We start from the raw sequence: 13,331 nt of genomic DNA, 5'->3' as shown, positions 1-13,331 counted from the left end.
CCCATGGTGCTGGCCTCGAACTTTTGGTTTTGGTTTTAGGGATTGAACCTAGGACATGCTAGGTAATTGCTCCACATCTGAGCTATATTCCCAGTCCTGGCTTTGAACTTGTGGGTTTTCTGCCTCATCTTCTCCACTACTGGTATTACAGGTATGCACTGAAGTGGGTTGAGTCATGGACAGTGAAAGAATTCACCCAGGGAGAGCAGAGTAGAAAATTACAAGTTCACTGAGTATATTATAAGGAAACAGCAAACAAGATAAGTAAGATGGTGGGCCATGGATGTTTTTATTTGGGTGGTATCCTCTTTCAGGATTTGGTTCCTGCCATGAAACTGAGGGTAATTCTGTTGTTTAATGTTTGATTCTGGTAGGGGGTTGAGTAGCTCTGTGGCACAAGGTTGTGGTCACTTTTGATTGACTCTGTTCATATCATTCCTGTAGTGCCCTTCAGACTTAGGGTGGACTTGAAACCTTTGGATAGCCTGGCAGCCCCTTGTGGTTTAGGCCAAAAGGGGTCATTAAATTAGCTTATGGTGTTATTAGACATGCTTCTGGGATAAGGCTTATATCGTGAAAGTTCCTTGTAGGATTCTCGTTTTGGCTTTTCAATCACAGCCTTCTCTCCATATTCATTCCTGGGCACAGCAATAAACCCAGTCTTAGAAAGTAGGTGAGGTGTAGGAAAAAACCCCCGCAGGGGGTCCCCACGCTCTGCCCGGATAAGGCGACACCCCAAATCACTCACTCACGAGAAGCGGTCTTGATGCAAACTGCAAGAGGATTTTATTCCAAGCACGCTGGGGCCCACAGTCGTACACCGCACAGGGGTAGAGGACTGCAGAGCCCCGAATGCAGGAATGGGGTAGTTTTTATAGGGTTTCTAACAAAGCCTGTGTATTAGACCAATCATTATTTAATATCAGGAGCCCCTGCAGGGTGTTAGCCAGTCAGTTTGTGCCACCCCACAGTTTCTAAGCCAATTAGTTTACTTTGCTCAAGCCCCTCATGGACCAATCACTCTCTTATGACTATGACCTTGGTGGTCAGCGTTTGCGCAGGTCCTTGGGTGGGAGTAGCAGAGTATGGTTCCAGTCTCCTGTGACCTTGGAGGTCAGCACTTGTGCAATTCCTTAGGTGGGGTAACAGAGTATGGTATCAGCCTCCTATGACCTTGGTGGTCTGAGGCAGGCTGCTACAGCCTATGGTGCGAGTTACTAAGGCTTACAGTGTGGGCTATTAAGGCTTACAGTGTGGGCTATTAAGGCTTATGGTGCAGGCTATTTACAGAAACTAAATAAGTGGTCTACTTTATTACTCATTTCCCATCCCTGAGGGCTATCTCATGCCCTTTTTACCTAGTTTTATATTAGGAGTGGGCTCTGATACAATGAGAAGAGGGATTCTTTACTTGCTTCTAACAGAGAGTAAAACCTGGAGTTTGAGGTATGCAGGTGGCCCGCTTAAGCTCCCTTTGGAGCGTGATAGTATTTCTGAGCTTCTGAATTCTTGGGCCTTTCAGAGGTTATTTTCCATGGCATCTTTGAGCTAAGCAGGAACTACACACAGGCCCTACCTATAGTTTTTTATGCTGGTGGGAGCTCTGTGAGGTGCCAAGAAAAGAGAACCATATTTATTGGCAGCTTGGGTGTTAGATTTATGTTGCCTGTCCAGGGGACTTAGTGCAATAGGGTCTTCTGCTTGAAGAGGTTGACAGTCTTGTTGAAGCATCAATTGTGACCAGAAAGCAGACAATGCTAGCAGCCCTGGGTAGTCTCCCATTGGGGCCTTGGTGGTACAACTTCAATAACTGCTATAGGTCTTGTCAATAGACTTACACTAAGATTTCATTGACAATTGGGAAATAATGAGTAGTTAAGGAGCACAACAAAAGACAGTAAACAGGAATCTTTAAAATGGCATTATACAGTGAGTTGAGGACAGAAAAAATAATAGCCTGGTGGTGTAGAAAATCAATCAATTAGGCTGAAGAGATGGTTTGAAAACAGAAACGGAGAGATGGTTAAAGGTGCTGGCTTGCAAAGCCTAATAGCCAGGGTTCAATTTCTCAGTACCCAGTACCCACATAAAGCCCAACACACAAAGTGGTGTGTGCTCCTGAAATTCATTTCAAATGGCAAGAGGTTCTGGTGCACCCATATGCTCTCTCTTTCTCTCTCCCTCTGTTTGCAAATAAATCAAAATATTAAAAGAAGAATCATGAATCATAGATCTAGATTGCAGCACCTTTAAATTGGGAGGGAATTAATGACATATTAAGGAAGCTCCAAATATGTATTTTCTTTTTTTTTTTTTTAAATTTTTTTGTTCATTTTTTATTTATTTGAGAGTGACAGACACAGAGAGAAAGACAGGTAGAGGGAGAGAGAGAGAATGGGCGCGCCAGGGCTTCCAGCCTCTGCAAACGAACTCCAGACGCGTGCGCCCCCTTGTGCATCTGGCTAACTTGGGACCTGGGGAACCGAGCCTCGAACCGGGGTCCTTAGGCTTCACAGGCAAGCGCTTAACCGCTAAGCCATCTCTCCAGCCCCAAATATGTATTTTCTCATCCTAAATGAAATCATGAGATTTTTATTTGGGGAAATAAATCAAGCATGAATTCTTAAGTTGGAAACTGGTGACCTCTTGAGTACTAAAAAGGAAAATGGGGGCTAGAGAGATGGCTTAGCAGTTAAAGTGCTTGCTGAAAAGCCAAAGGACCCAGGTTTGATTCCCCAGTTTCCATGTAAGCATATGAATTTGGAGTTCATTTGCAGTGGCTGGATGCTCTAGCACACCCATTATTTCTTTCTCTCTCTCTCTTTCCCACTTTCTCTCAAATAAATAAATAAAAATTAAAAAATTTTAAAAAGAAAAAATGAGAGGGAAAATTTAGTGTGTAGGAGAAGGCTTACAGCAAAGAAAGGGTCATTAGTTTATGAGTCTTGGGGATCAGGTTTTATATCATGTGGAGTCTTTGTGAACAAGTCCAGATCCCTAGTGGGTTCACAACTGAAGTCTGCTGGTGGATTGTGTACTGGTATAGGATAGAGTTTAACCATGGTGAGGGTTGTTAGGAGAACTTGATGAGGCTAGTCCAGATGGGCTCCAGGAGTTGCTTAACTTGTGAGAGAACTTTGAGATATACCCAATCCCCAAGCGTCATGGAAAGATCTTCCTGTTTTGGTGAGGAGGGGATCTGGTGTAGGCATTTAGTTGTTTCAGTAATCATTAATGTCCTTGTTTGGGTTATAGTAAATTTGTTGTATCCAAGAAAAGATACTGGGCAAGATAATACATTTCAGGGTCTAATAAAAGATCTGTCTGGAGGAATGGCCTTCCACATAGGACCTCAAATGGGCTGAGATGTGTTTCAGTTTTGGAAGTGACATAAGACCTCAAAAGTATCATTGGGAGGTGTTGGTCAGGCCCATTGGGTTTCTTGTATTGATTTGGTAAGGGTCCTCTTAAATGTCTTGTTGTTCCTCTATTCTTCCTGATGATTGTGGGTGTCACACATCCATCCAAGTGAGATTTTATTTGAAGAGCCTCACTAATCCCTTGGGTTATTTGTGAGATGAAAGTTGGGTCATTTTCTGATTATAGAGGAAAAAGGGAGAGCAAAAGTAGGAATGATATATTCAAGAAGCAGTTTTTTGACCCCTGAGGTCTTTTCAGCCTAGAAAGGAAAGGATTTTAGCCATCCAGTAAGTATACCTACAAAGATGAGTTAATACTTAAATCCCCTGTATGGGGACATATGGATGAAGCCTATCTCAAGATCTGCTCCAGTAAGGCTCCTTGTCTTTGGTTATTTATTTATTTGAGAGAGAGAGAGAGGGGGGGGGGGGAGGGAGGGAGGGAGAGGGAGAGAGAGAGAGAGGCATAAGACAGACAGACACAGATAGAGAATGTACAGGTGCACCAGAGCCTCCAGCCACTGTAAATGGACTCCAGACATGTGCTCTACCTTGTGCATCTGGCTTACTTCGGAACTGGGGAATCAAATCTGGGTCCATAGGCTTTGCATGCAAGTGACTTAATTGCAAAGCCATCTCTCTAGTCTTCATCTTTGTGTTTTCTTTTATTTTTTCAAATATTTTATGTGTTTATTTGTGAGGAGAGAGAGGGAAGGGAAGAAAAGAGGGAGGGAGGGAGATTGAGAGAGAATAAGAGTAAGTAAGAAGATGGGCATGGTAGGGCCTCTAACCTCTGCAAATAAACTCCAGATGCATGTGCCACTTTGTGCATCTGACTCTCATAGGTACTGAGGAATTGAACCTGGGTTATTGGGCTTTGCAGCAAGCACTTTAACCACTAAGCGATCTCTCTAGCCCAGGGCTCCTCATCACTGGATGGGCTGGAGGAGTGCAGTGGGTTGGTGACTGCCTCTTGGATTTACAGGGAAGAAAGGTGGACAAGATGAAGAAATTAACTGCAAAACTTGGGAAATTTTCTTGCCCACAAATAAGATCTCAACCAAATCCTGGAGGGCCTTCACCCTGAGGTGAGTAGCCTGGTGGAGGCTGTTTAAAATCTTCCATTGGGAAGACTCTGGCAACACAAGTTGATTATTTAGTCCTCAGCAGTTCTGTGGGGTATGAGTGAAACTGTTGGCTAAAGCTCCCTGATCCCCTTCTTGAGTACACTTGGAACAAAGAAACATAGGATGAGGTGTTAGGACTGCCTGAAGGGGCACACTAGCTTTTGCCTTGATTTGTTTGTTGGCTTATTTCTTTCTGAGTGATTTCCTGGTCATTTTCTTTTTGATAGTCCTGCAATGAATGATTGACATCTGCTCTGAGACTTGATAGCCTTCAGTACAGCTTTGGTTTCAGGGCCATGCTTGACAGTATTGTTTTGTGATACTAACAGTCCCCTTTCTTTCTAATGGTAGCACAATCATGAAGCACACAGGCTGATGCAGTGTAAATACCATGCACATATTAGTGCTTGGCTGAAGACACAGGTGATGGTAATAGGTTCAGTCATTTGTGCTGATGTGGTGATGCTTGGCAAGGGGCCAAATTCAATGATCCTTGCAAGAATAACCATGGTACTCCTCAATATTTGGGTCCCATGTTCCTGTCAGTGAACCATGTGGCCTCAAGGGAGATTGGTTTCCTTGAAAACCTGACCTGGAACCATAGATTAGATCTGTGGTTTCTAGTCAGGAGTCAGTACAGGGGTGGCAGCTTTGGCTGGTAGTAAGATAGTAGGGTTGAGGATCTGACAAAACCTGACATTGAGTTTTGGGTTTGATATTTGTGAATGCAGCTATTGAATATCATGTGAATTATTTTATATGTCTAACATATGTATGTATGTCTAACAGCAGGTGGGGCATGAATACTGTGATTCCTTAGCCCAGTGTTTATATACATACATGTATGTATGTATGTGTGTATGTATGTATGTATGTATGAGTGTATAGTTTTTTGAGGTAGGGTTTCACTCTAGCTCAGGCTGACCTGGAATTTACTAAGTAATCTCAGGGTTGCCTTGAACTCACAGTGATCCTCCTACCTCTGCATCCCAAGTGCTAGGATTAAAGGCCTGTGCTTCCACACCCAGCTCTAGCTTGTATTTCATCTTTTGCTTTTTTTTTTCCCCTAGAGGATATTTTATTTATTTCATTTCTTTTTTTTTAGTGGTTGTTTGAGGTAGGGTTTCACTCTAGTCAATGCTGACCTGGAATTCACTATGTAGTCTCAGGGTGGCCTCAGACTCACAATGATCCTCCTACCTCTGCCTCACAAGAGCTGGGATTAAAGGTGTTTGCCTCCACGCCCAGCTGTGTGGCCCCCCTTTTTTTTTTATTAATTACTTTTGTACTGAGCGAATATAGTCAATTTGGTACCATTATTATGCTCATCCATGACCTACGCAATCCTCTTGGCCCCTCCTTGTTGAGGTATATGGGTCATCCATTCTGGAGTTAGCCCAGAGTTATAGGTAGGATAAATGTCTCTGCATATTATGACCTAACATGTGGCTCTGACATGCTTTCTGCCCCCTTCTTCCACAAAATTTCCCTGAGCCATGTTGGGTTCATTTTTGGTCTACTTCAGTGATGAGGTGTTGGGGACCTCTGAGGCTCTGGATCTCTGAGTTGATAAGAGTTGATTTTTCTCTGTGTTGATCTCCTTCACCCTTGTGCTGGTACCTGGTTCACTAAGAAAACAGCACCCTTGCTTGTTTTGCCAATTGTTCTTAGTTTCAGCCAGGGCCCTTTTGAGGTATGATGGGGTGCCTCTCTCCTTAGGATCTACATCTATCTGAAAAAGAGAAGCAGACTCTCCAACGGAGAGTAAATTAGCACCAGACAAATGAGATAACCCTTACTTTTCTTTTTTTTCTTTCTTTTTTTGTTTTTTTTGAGGTAGGGTCTCACTCTGGCTCAGGCTGACCTGGAATTCACTATGTAGTCTCAGGGTGGCCTTGAACTCACAGCGATCCTCCTACCTTTGCCTCCCGAATGCTGGGATTAAAGGTGTGCGCCAACACGTCCAGCTAACCCTTACTTTTATATGGAGAATTTAATAGGTGTAGGCCCTCTTGTAACCCACTATTGGTGTTACCTTGATAATGGAGATCAGGCTTACATTTGGTATGGTTCTGACTTGTTTCACAGCTCCAGATATGTGTCCCTTACCACTGAGGGGATCAGTTAGCCGAATCAAGAGTAGTTGGTTTCCCAACATGGCTGTGCACTACTATTGCTCTTGTGTGAGCATCACAGCAGGTTATTTGAGCAAAGTAGGTTAGACCATGAGTTGCTTGGACAGATATTAGTCATTTTCCCCCAGCCACCCATGTAGTACCTTCTGGCACTAGATGCGCTGACTGTCTGGGGACTGACTCTCTTCCAGCTTCCAGCCATGCCATTCCATTTTATCTGCCAACCACAAAAGGTGTCATCAGCAGTAGGGTCTTACCACTAACCTTTGGTCATCAAGTACTCTGACAGAAGTCTGTCTTTCTTTTAGGAAACCTTGTAGGGTCTCTCTGATCAGAAGCTCATTATGGATGATAGCCCCATGCTGGTACTGGGAGTCACAGGTCAGTGCCCACTAAGAAAAGGAAGAAAAAGATAACTAATATAAGAGTTAGAGAGGAGAGAGAGAGAGAGAGAGAGAGAGAGAGAGAGGTTTTAGGGTAGATGGCCAGTAATGGAATAACTGGGTCTGTTGGTAACTCTATAGTCAGCATTTTCAGGAGTCTGCATATTGCTTTCCAAAGTGGTTGTACCATCTTACATTGCCACCAACAGTGGATGAGTGTTCCTACTTCTCCACATCCTCACCAGCATTTATTTTCATTTGATTTTTTGATGTTTGCTATCCTTACTGGGGTAGGATGGAATCTCATAGTTGTTTTAATTTGCATTTCCCTGATGATTAGGGATGATGAACATTTTCTTAAGTGTGTGTTTGTGATTTGCATTTCTACCTCTGTGAACTGCCTGTTCAGCTCTTTGCCCCATTTTGTGAGTGGGGTGTTTGACTTCTTACTGTTTAGATTTTTGAGTTCTTTGTAGATTCTAGAGATCAGGCCTATGTCAGTTGGACAACCAGCAACTATTTTCTCCTATTCTGTAGGTAATCTGTTGGCTTTGCTTATTGTATGCTTGTCTGTAAAGAAACTTTTCAGCTTCATGTGATCCCATTGGTTGAGTGACTGTTTAAGATCATGAGCTACTGGGGTTTTGTTCAGGAAGTCTTTTTCCATTCCTGTATCATGGAAAGCACTTCCTATATTTTCTTCCAGTAATAGTCAAGTTTCTGGTCTTATATTGAGGTCTTTGATCCATTTGGACTTGAGTGTAATGTGTGGATCAAGTTTCAGTTTCCTGCATATGGTTATCCAGTGTGTCCAGCACCATTTTTGAAGATGCTGTCGTTCTTCCAGCCTATATTGTTAGGGTCTTTGTTGAATATCAAGTAGCTATAGTTGCTTGACCCAAAGTCCGGGTCCTCAAGTCTATTCCACTAGTCTATACTCATATTTTTATGCCAATACCATCCTGCTTTTATTACTATGGCTTTGTAATATAGCTTTAGATCAGGTATGGTGATGCCTCCAGTGGTATATTTTTTTTTGCTGAGGATATGTTTGGAAATGCAAGGCCTTCTGCATTTCCATATGAAATTTGAGATCATTTTTTCTATCTCTGTGAAGATCACTGTTGGAATTTTAATTGGAATTGCATTAAATCTGTATATTGCCTTTGGTAGGGTTGCCATCTTCAAAATGTTAATTCTGCCTATCCAGGAGCATGGGAGGTCTTTCCATCTTCTCAAGTCCTCCTCAATTTCTTTTTCAGTGTTTTTATGTTTTTGTTGTATAGATCTTTCACTTCCTTGGTTAACGTTATTCCAAGGTATTTCATTTTTTTGTTGCTATTGAAAATGGGAGCATATCCCTTATTGCTTTCTCTGTATCTCTGTCATTTGCATATACGAAGACTATTCATTTTTGTGGATTGATTTTGTATCCTGCTACTTTGCTATAGGAGTTAATCACCTTCAGGAGTTTTGGGATGGAGTCTCTCAGGTCTCTTACATATACAATCATGTCATCAGGAAATAGAGCTAACTTAACTTCTACCTTTCCAAATTATATCCCTTTTATTTCCTTCTCCTGTTTTATTGCTTGAGCTAGGACTTTCAGTGCTATATTGAAGAGCAGAGGTAAGAGTGGACAACCCTGTCTTCTTCCTAATCTCAATGGGAATTCTTCCAGTCTCTCTCCATTAAGTATTATTTGGGCCTTAGGAGCTTTGTATATTGCCTTTATCATGTTAAGATATGAACCAACCATGCCAATTCTCTCCAATGTTTTGATCATGAAGAGATGTTGTACCTTGTCAAAGGCCTTTTCTGCATCTATCGAAATGATCATGTGGTTTTTGTGTTTAACCCTGTTTATGTGGTATATTACATTGACAGATTTCCGTATGTTGAACCACCCCTGTGTTCCTGGGATGAATCTCACTTGGTCAAGGTGGATAATGCTTTTGATGTGTTGTTGGATTCGGTTTGTAAGGATTTTGTTCAGGATCTTTGCACCTAAGTTCATCAGGGAAATAGGCTGGTTGTGGCATCTCTGCCTGGTTTTGGAATTAGGGTGATACTAGCTTCATAGAGGGAGTTGGGGAGCTTTCCCTGTTCTCCAATTGTGTGGCACAATTTGAGGAAGATTGGTTTGAGTTCTTCCATGAAGGTTTGATAGAATTCAGCTGAGAAGCCATCTGGTCCTGGACTCTTCGTTTTGGGGAGTTTTTTATTATTATTATTATTACTTTTTCAATGTCAATGAGTGTCATAGGTTCATTTAGGAGATTAATCTGCTCTGAGTTTAGCTTTGATAGATGGTATGTGTTCAGGAATTTATCCATCTCCTCCATATTATCCAGTTTTTCAGAGTAGAGGTTTTTGAAATAAGTCCTGATGATTCTCCCAATTTCACTTGTCTGTTGTGATCTCCTTTTTTCATTTTGAATTTTGTTAATTGAAGTATCTCTGTGTTTTTTTTTTTTGTTTTTTTTTTTTGCCTGATCAAATTGGCCAGGGGTTTGTCAATCTTGTTTAATTTTTCAAAGAACCAGCTCTTTGTTTTGTCAATTATCTTAATTGTTTTCTTAGTTTTCATTTCATTAATTTCTGCTCTGATTTTAATTATTTCTTTCCTTTTGGAGCTCTTTGGGTTGGATTTTTCTTGCTTTCCCAGTGCCTTTAGGTGGATGGTAAGGTTATTGATTTGGGATCACTCTATCTTTTTTATGAAGGCATTGAGTGCTATGAATTTTCCCCTTAGGATTGCCTTCACTGTGTCCCATAAATTTTGGTATGATGTGTTCTCATTGTCATTCAATTCTAGAAATTTTGCAATTTCATTTTTTATTTTACCCATTATTCATTTATTGTTTAAAAGTGTGCTGTTCAGTTTCCAGGTGCTGTAGGGATTCTTGGTGGGTCTTTTGTTGTTAAATTCTAGCAATATAGCATTGTGATCTGATATCATGCAAGGAATTATGTCAATCTTCCTAAGTATGTGGAGGCAGTCTTTGTGACCCAGTATATGGTCTATTTTAGAGAATGTTCCATGGGCTGCTGAGAAGAATGCATAGTCTGTGGATTTGGGTTGGAAAGTTCTGTAGATGTCTGTTAGGTCTAAGTGATCTATGGGTTTGTTGAGCTCTCTTACTTCCCTGTTGAGTTTTTGTTTGGATGATCTGTACATTACTGATAATGGTGTATTGAAGTCCCCAACTATGATGGTGTTGGTGCTTATTACTGTTTTATTGTCAAATAGGTTTTGTTTTATGAACTGTGGTGCCCCTGTGTTTGGTGCATACAGATTTAGTATTGTAATATCCCCTTGATGGATTGTTCCCTTGATAAGCAGGAAGTGGCCTTCTTTGTCTTTTTTGATTATTTTTGGATTGAAGTCTATTTTATCCGATATTAGTATAGCTACACCTGCTTGTTTCTTATTCCCATTTGCTTGGAATATTGTTTTCTTCCCTTTCACCCTGAGGAGGTGTCTGTCTTTAGTGGTGAGGTTGGTTTCTTAAAGACAACAGATTGAGGGGTCTCCTTTTTTTTTTCCTCAACTTTTATTAACATTTTCCATGATTATTGAAAGTTTCCCATGGTAATACCCCCCCCCCCCACTTTCCCCTTTGAAATTCCATTCTCCATCATATTCCCTTCCCATCTCAGTCAGTCTCTCTTTTATTTTGATGTCATGGCCTTTTCCTCCCCTTATGATGGTCTTGTGTAGGTAGTATCAGGCACTATGAGGTCATGGATATCAGGTCATTTTATGTCTGGAGGAGCACATTGTAGGGAGTCCTACCCTTCCTTTGGCTCTTAAATTCTTTCCACCACCTCTTCCGCATTAGACCCTGAGCCTTGGAAGGTGTGATCGAGATGTTACTCAATACTCCAGTCACTTCTTTCCAGCACTATGCTACCTTCTGACTCATCCCAAGGTCACTGCCATCTGAAAAGAGATTCTCTACCCAAAGTGCAAGTAACGTTAATATAAGGGTATAAATATTAAGAGAAGTGCTTACTGGGCAGCATGATAAGCATAGTATATACATTTTTCCAGACATCAGCAGATGTTACACCCCTAGGGCTCATGACTACCCCTGTTTTAAGTTTTCAGTATCAGGGATGTATTCCCTCCCATGCAGCAGGCCTCCAGTCCAATTGGAGAGCAGTTCCACCATGACAGATGTGAGGGGTCTACTTTTTGATCCATCCTGTTATCATGTGTCTTTTGATGGGTGAATTAAGGCCATTGATATCTAGGGTAATGACTGTGAGATTTGATTTGATCCCTGCCATATTTTGATGGTATATGTGGTTTGGTGTTTTCATGAACTTTGAAATTTTTTGTGCCTTCTCTGAGTTTAGTTATTGTGATCTGCTTCTTGTAGGCATTTAAGTTTTATTATTTGTTTCTTCTCTGTTGAGAATTTCCTGAAATACTCTCTATCGGTTTGTTTTTATGTTTGTATAATTCTAAAGCTGAGTTTTGTCATGGAAAGTTTTTCTGTCACCATCTAGTATGAGGGATACTTTTGCTGGGAAAAGTAGTTTGGGTTGAAAGACATAGGTTCTTAGACTTTGCAGTGTTTCATTCCAGGCCCTTCTAGCTTTCAGGGTTCCCATTGAGAAGTCTGGAGTAATTCTGATCGGGTTACCTTTAAAAGTGGTGTGCTGTTTTTCCCTAGCTGCTTTTAGGATTTTCTCTTAGGTGTCAATATTTAGAGTATTAATGACAATATGTCTTAGACAGTTTCTCCTTTGGTCCAGTCTGTTTGGAGTTCTGTTGGCTTCTTGTATTTTGAGAGAGTGGTGTGGTGGTTTGATTCAGGTGTCCCCATAAACTTAGGTGTTGTGAATGCTAGATCCCCAGCTGATGGATATTTGGGAATTAATGCCTCCTGGAGGGAGTGTATTGTTGGGGGTGGGCTTATGGGTATTAAAGCCAGTTTTCCTTTGCCAGTGTTTGGCACACCCTCCTGTTGCTGTGGTCCACCTTATGTTGGCCAGGGGTGATGTCCACCCTCTGCTCATGCCATCGTTTTCCCCTGCCATCGTGGAGCTTCCCCTCGATCCTGTGAGACAAAATAAAACTCTTTTTCCCAGAAGCTGATCTTGGTTGGGTGATTTCTTCCAGCAGTGTGAACTGGACTGCAACAAGGGGGAAATTTTTCTTCAATTATTTTGTTAAATAGGTTCTCCATGCATTTGGTATGAATTTCTTACCTTCTGGTATTCCAATGATCCTGATATTAGGACTTTAAGCATATTCCAAAATTCCCTCATGTTCTGTTCACAGAAACTTTTGAACTTACTGAAAATTTTGAACTCCTGAACCATTTCTTCCATCATGTCTTCCAGATCAGAGTTTCTGTCCTCTACATCGCTGACTCTATTTTTAAGAGCTTCTAGAGAGTTTTGGACTTGTTCAGTTGGGTTTGCATTTTCTACTACTTTTCTATGTATGATTTCCATCCCTCTGTCAAGCTCCCTTTTCACATCATTTTCTGATTTTATTGGTGCTTCTTGGAATTCATCCTTGCATTTCTTAATGTCTTCATTTAGCATTAGCAGTTGATTTTTGAGGTCCTCTTTTTTTTCACTCTCCCTCATATCTCTTAACTGTCTTTGAACTCCTTCCATTTTCTTATCTATTAGGTCTAGCCTAGTGATGGTAGCATCCACATGATTATTGGTCCTTTGTTGCTTTTCTGCATGTTCTACCAGTAGCCTGGTCAGGGTTGCATTGCTCATAGCTTCATTTTGGTGTTCTGATCCTAGTGACTCTTCTATGTTTTGATTAGAGATGTTCATTGTAGGACTGGGTGATCTAACTGGATTTTCTTGCATTTGATTTTTCATGTTATTTCTTGTGCACTGTGGTCTGCCTATTGCAGTGTATAGGCACATAGGTGGGTGGATCAGCCTGGGCTCAAGCACAATGGGAATCTGAAGCAGCCTGAGGCAGTTGCCAAGCAGCCTGGGCTTTGATTCTCCCTTGCCAAAGCCACCTGAGCTCCTGCCTGGCTGGGGTACCAAAGTTGCCTGAACTCTCACACAGTAATGTGCCAAAACTGACTGCATTTTTGCTAGGAGGGATACTGAAGCACTAAGTCCTGAAGCAGCCCAAACTCTGGCATGGAGGAACACTGGGACCCAGAAGCAGTCTGCACTCCCCCGCACAGGACAATACCCATCAGCCAGTGTAGCAGACAGGAAGAGGATGGCACCTGGGATAGCGCAAGTGACAGACACAGTCTGAGCTGATGT

Source organism: Jaculus jaculus, chromosome 7 (assembly GCF_020740685.1).
Source record: "Jaculus jaculus isolate mJacJac1 chromosome 7, mJacJac1.mat.Y.cur, whole genome shotgun sequence".
Taxonomy (NCBI): Eukaryota; Metazoa; Chordata; class Mammalia; order Rodentia; family Dipodidae; genus Jaculus; species Jaculus jaculus.
This window is presented reverse-complemented; position numbering follows the sequence as displayed.